Source organism: Pempheris klunzingeri, chromosome 6, assembly GCF_042242105.1.
Source record: "Pempheris klunzingeri isolate RE-2024b chromosome 6, fPemKlu1.hap1, whole genome shotgun sequence".
Taxonomy (NCBI): Eukaryota; Metazoa; Chordata; class Actinopteri; order Acropomatiformes; family Pempheridae; genus Pempheris; species Pempheris klunzingeri.
In genome coordinates this window covers 9797610-9803984 of record NC_092017.1, presented here as the reverse complement: position 1 = coordinate 9803984, position 6375 = coordinate 9797610, and the positions used below count along the sequence as shown (strand labels likewise).

The 6375-nt window shown below is 39.5% G+C and overlaps 1 protein-coding gene across 2 annotated transcripts in view; it reads left to right on the top strand.

The window, feature by feature from the left end:
* The first annotated feature begins 1834 nt into the window (after nucleotides 1-1834).
* The window catches only part of sbno2b (strawberry notch homolog 2b), a 55036-nt gene continuing 50495 nt past the window's right edge, over nucleotides 1835-6375 (top strand). For both annotated transcript variants that reach the window (XM_070832250.1, XM_070832249.1), the window contains exon 1: nucleotides 1835-1974. The gene's annotated coding sequence lies outside the window, so the exon portion shown is untranslated. The remainder of the gene's footprint in view (nucleotides 1975-6375) is intronic.

The following is a 6375-nucleotide window of genomic DNA, read 5'->3' as shown; positions in this document are numbered from 1 at the left end:
CCAATAGAGATATAGAGACCAATAGAAAGGAAAAACAGCTGCGTGTACAGTTCGTCCTGAAATATCACATCAGATATAGTGTTTTATCAAAAAAAAATTGAAATTACTAATTGCTGATATTATAATTGCTTCATTGTGTTAAGAACTGGCACATCACAAGCATCAGCTGTCACTGTGTTGAACCAATTCTGAAACCACTAAAGATTAAGAGCAATGTTAGTCTGAACTGAAAATGTCCTCAGTGATGAGGTAACATGCATATAGAAGTGTATAGAAGTCTGTAACTAAATGTTCCAGGATGTAATTATACTGCTTTTACATCCCGTATCATCAACCACCACCTTACTGACATAAGACAATACAACAATATCTGACAGGGAAAACAAAGCACAGTCCTGCAAGTGGCTTTCACAAATAGTACCTTGAATTTGATCACAAACACACACAAGGACACGCGCGCGCACACACACACACACACACACACACACACACACCACCGCTTTGCTTCCCACCACCCTCCTTTGTTGGGAAAAGGGGGGACTGTTATACCAGGAAAGCAGTGGCAGTGTGTTTGCTGGAAACAACTGGAGCTCTTCCAGCTCTGTCGTTCAATAACGTGAAATGGACAGATGGATGCCAAAATGAGACGGCCACCGGCGGGAGGAAGATGAGCATGTACTACATTTAACATCTAAAATGAAATATGCTTCTATACAATGGCTGTCTGCGGGGGAAGAGGTCCAGGTGATCTGCTAAATTGAAAATATCATGAAAAAAATGTAATGAAACAATAACAAATCATATCTGGTTTCAGTTGCACAGACCATGGCAACTCATGGGTCATTTTCTATTTTATATTAGGTTTTTACGATACCTATTTTTCATCTTTTTTCAATTTCAGTGCATTTTTGCTGTATTAGATTGCTTTATTTTATTATACACTGGCATTCTTTTGTAAAATATACAATTTTCTACAGTTGTGCAATGCTTTTTCTCCTGAATCATGTCTGATTTTACACAATGAGCACTTTCCTACTTTATTTACTGATTTCCTGCTTTGATTATTGCCGCGGTTAATAGTCAGCGTGGCAGCAGTGGTAAGCCATAATTTGTTGGTTATTACTAAAGGACTCTCAGGAAAAGCTGCACGTGAATCTGGGGCTATTTCTAATCATTTCATATACTATGACATGTTCTGGTTGAAGGCTTTATCTTTAAACACAGACAAAAATGAAAGAATTTTCAAGTTAAACAGCCAGTTTTACTTGTGTGCTGCAAACTTAGGTGCTCTATACAGAAGTGCAATAATGATCTCTGGAAGAAACGTTTATTAATAGACCTCATTCCTAGAATGATTTAGGTGGAAAAACTCCTTTTTTCACATATAATAGAGTTTAATGGTTCAATTAACTTCAATAGCCTTTATCTGTTAAAGGTCATACACATTTACACAAGGCTGTATGCTGCTGTAAGCCTATAAACCACAGCAGCCTGAACTCAGTTTGCCTATAATTTAATTTGCAGAATAGAGCTGACCTGACATGTCTGTTTTACAGACAAATTCTGAACTTTACAGCGAATCAAGCCTTTTCTGAGCCTGGTGGTGTTATTATAAGGTTTTTACTATTTAATGCGCCGACATTAAGGCCAATAATTAATAATTGTAATTTCTTGTTCTTCTTAATTTTATTTTTATGTGTGTTATGTTCAGATGTGTCAAACAGCCCTGTGATGAACTATTTATGGCCTGGCTGATCTCTGCTCGCGATCATCGAGCGGCACTGCGCGTGACGACAGCGGCGGAAATATTTTCTCGCTATTCAAAATGGCACCGTCTCAATCAGGAAGTGGAGAAAACAACTAAGGAGAACAAGTTGGATAAAATTCCTCATTGCTGTTACTTTGACGCGAGTCTTCGTTCAAAAGCAGCCCGTCTGCTCGGGGTTTGGATTGAGAACAACTAACACATTTACGGTAAGTGTAATCCGAGGATTTTGTGGAAAGACGAGCGACACATCGGCAGTTGTCTTTTAACAAGATGCGTTCAGGGCAGCCTCTCCTAGGCGCGCACGTTTTTGACGACGGGCTACGCCGGTTCTTAAGCGGCCGTCTTCAGTTCAACGATACCATAGGAGACCTTATCTGTGAACCTAGACAGAGCTGAGACAAAGGGTAGTTATGGTGGCGTTAGCTATAGCAAGTAAAAAGATATGGCGTTGCAGATATCTCTGCTTTACTAACGTTAAGCCACCGTCAATAAAGACCAGCTGCTAATTAAGCTAACATTAGTTACCTAGTAATAAGCTATCGCTTTTAGCTAACCAGCAATTCGTGTGGCTCATCAAAAATATCCCTGCTAGCGTTACATTTTAATGAGAAAAATGCTCTTTTATGTGCTTGCTAACGTTACACAAACCAGAATGGTCTTCAAACAACGATTTCCCCCAGCAAACTAGATAGCTACGTTATCCCATTAACATGCACAGGCAACGTAGAAAACGAACATACCCAAAGTCAGAAAACGGCTATGAGCTATGCTAACCTAGCTAGCACAATTGGCTATCCGAAGTATGTCGGATTTTAACAATCTAGTGTGGGATCTGGCTATATTTTGCTTTTCGTGATTATTGACCGACAAATACAATGGGACAAATCAGGAATGCTATGTAGCTAGCGTCAGCTTTGTTGCTAGCGCTTGTTAGATGTTTGGTTCGTCCGTCGACAGGCTAACAGCAGAAACACTAACGTAGAGCTTTGGCTGCCTTCCTTTGTGCTGATCCGGAGACCAATGTGCCTCAATAGCTGATCACCTTTCTTCAGAAGAAACTACATTTCGGCTTAACCTCACTACGCCACTGATTGTGTGAAAACATCCCAGTCCACGAGTATATCTCTCTGTATATTATTATAAACACACCAGGAGAGCTTCGTTAATGCGTAATGTAATGATTTGGTATAATCTCAGGATGTGTCGAGTTAGGTAGAAATTATTGTTGTTGACACCAAGCTTTTAGAGATGAAGCCCCAGTTTATGCTAGCCATCCATTATCAGTACTTTCAAAAACGACACAGGGAAGTTAAAATCAACGTAGTAGTTGTAGGCATTCACAGTAATAAGAAACTTTAGTCGGCTATGCAGCCAGCAGTGAATTGTATGTAATGGACGAATTTCTGCCCACGTAGTTTTCCTTGAATTATGCGCTGTTGGAGTCGTGTGTGCTTCTTAAGAAGTGGCTATTCTGTGTGTTGTTAAGTTTACCCTGCACAATGTCAGTGTGCCACCATGATGTGACTATTACGCAATAAGAGATCGAGGTAAACATATCACTGGTGTTTTCTTGGTTTTCTTAGCTTCTGTGTATAAGGTGAAAATGGATATATGATGTAGAAATGGGGGCTTAGTATGTGAACGAACCAAAGTGGGATATTTGGGGGTGACACACAGAGAACTGCAGGAGTGACCAAGATGAAAGAAAAAGAAAAAAGGCTAACAAAGCTGTCCCCTCTAGTGCTTTTTTCTTTTCTAAAATGTTCACTCTTTAGTTTCCAGTGTGACTGTTGCCTGCAGCCAAAGCTGGGCAGGCCTCACACAAGCCTTGACATACTGGCTTGCTACTGTGGCTGGCTATTTTTCTAATTATGTCATTCCCCTATTGTTGATGATTATTTGATGATTGTGGAGTGATTGACATGCACAGTTCCTGTCTTGGTCCTTGGGAAATTGCCCTGGTGTCATTTGATTTCAAATCCCCTTTGCAGCCAGGTCCATCTCTCCCTCCCAATAGCTTAAATAGCAACAGGCGTGCTGTTTTATTGGTTTCTCAAGTGGAAAAACAGGGAAAAACCACAATTTATTCCCTTTTTTTTGTCCACCTGTCCACAACCTGTCCCAAGTAAAACTGCATGAGAGACGTCCGTTCTCAGAGACAACCCTACAGGCAGGAAAATGGCTTAGTTATGTGGTGCTTTTTTATTCTATCTTTTGTAGTATCCAAAATGATACTAATTCACAAAGTAGTCAACATATTTCACACTTACTGCCTACTTTTGACAAGACAAATCAGTGGACAGTCTAATATTTTAAGGATATGTTCAAATGCCTGCCTCCTGTCCAGGGGTGGAAGAACTGTTATAGTAAAGGCAACTTCTTAACAGTGCTTGTATTCATACATGTTAAGTTGCACGTTTGTGCTGCACAGCTTCCCCTTTTTTAATTTCCTACTGTTTTAGACAATTGATGGCTGCCTGGGCCGCAGGGGCTCTGAGAGTCACAACCATAGACAGCGTATAAAGATGGCCGACGTGACCGCTCCAATAAAATGAAGCCAAAACATCAAATACATTTTTCTTGAAGGTTGTGTCTGTCATTTTGGTTTTTATCCCAGTGATGGAGGTTCAAATGTTGATTTTTGTTATAATTTTGGCTTCAGTTGGTTATTTGATGCTATTAAAAGGGTGTGTGACATCATGATTGACAGCTAATCCTAACTAGCAATTGAGTCAGGAAGGTGTATAGGCGGGACCTTAGTGCTGTGGCCCGATTGTTATTGTGCAGACTCCCGCTGCAGATGATGTCACTAGCACAAGCTGTCAGTGCCCGTATCTGAGATATTTTAGCTTCATTTCTGTACAATGGGAGTAAGTGGATATGTGTCGCCCATCTTTATACACAGTCTGTGGTCACAACACACCAGATCTGTTGGTACTGTGGTTAGAGCCTACAGGAACTGTAAGGATGATACACAGGGAACATGTCTGTCTAATGCATCCAGGTGATTGTCACCAGGAAAAGGCCTACTCTTGTTGTTTTGTTTTTATTTATCATTTGGCGATTTGGCACTCAACTGGCTGTGATCCATGGCTAGGGCAGCAAAGGGTTGGTCAATTTCTGCAAATTTACCATAGGAAGTTAAGCATCGTAATTTTTCTTGATTTTGTGAAATTTCAATGCAATAAAGGTACCATTTTCAAAAGTGAATTTATTTGGGAAAGAAAAGCAATGACATGTTTTGGTAAAAACTATGCCCACTTGAATTAATTGTAACCATGCACTGCATTCAACAGCACCCTTCCATCACATGTACAGATAATTTGCCAGCATAAAATTAGAAAAGTATTCAATAGGATGACAACCCTCTGCACACATTACTGCGAAGATGCTTTAAGTTATGATTATATTACAGAAATGACTATGTTTTTTTATACATTAAGATATTTCAGTTAATTTAAGTTTAAAGTTTAAATCAATTTAAATTTTTCACTTCTGTTGGGAGGGTTTGCAATTTATTCAGGCTGTTTCCCATTCATTCCGATAAATTAACATTACTTCCCATCAAAATATCTGACTTGAATATTCCCAGAATTTTGCAACACTATCTAAGGCACAGTCGTGGCCCGTGCCCCCTCCCCTCTGTGACTTGTCCTCCAATCTCTCTTAGTCTCTGCTAGGTCTTTTATTCTCCCCTCCCCAATTGGTGCCAGTGATAAATCTTATTTATGGCCGTTGGGCTGATTAGAGTGAGAGTGAAAAATGTGGAGTGGAGGAGGGGAATTGGGGCTAGGTAATACATTTGATTCAGTTCTGCTTTCCCGGAAACTGACCTTCATTAGATAATTGTTCATGTATTAAACACAATGTCTGAAGAGAGTGAAACAACAAGCGACAGTTGTTGGAAATATATGACCGTGTTGTTTTTCTACACTGTGACAAGAAGCAAACATGCACTATATATGATGGGCCGTTTGAGGCTCTCATGTACCAACTAGTATCCAGACCTGGATGCTATATGGATCTTTCCCAAGCCACATCAGAGCTCCGTAACAGACACTTAAAATGTAGGCGTGCTGCCAAATTCGAGCATTTCTCAACACTTTACGGTTTTCTTTGGAAAAGCAAACAGATATTTCAAAATGGGGCTCATCTAGGAAGGAAATATGAGAAAAATATTAACCAATGTTGAAATATCCACATTGATGGATGATCGAATGCCTTGTGTTTCGTTTTAGTTATCAGCTTAGATTTATAACAAGTTCCATGTGATAAACAGGATAGGGAAAAAAGTTATTTGAAGGCTGGCATTCCACCTGGACTGTAAAATGTTTAGTGTAGCATAATAAAGAATAAAGAAGTCGTGATATATATACCTCATTATACGTTACTGTGTTAAGCCCCTTACACAAGATGAATGTCTGAATGCTGTTTTCTATGTGTTATATACAGTATATCTCCTGTTATTTATTCTTTTATTTTCTGCTTACCTGTAGTTAAATACAACTGTAGTTATGCAGCTGCAACATCTACATTTATGTATTTGTGATACATTACTACATCAATAAAGGTTTATCTTATCTTAATGTGTCGTCCTGTGTTGACCC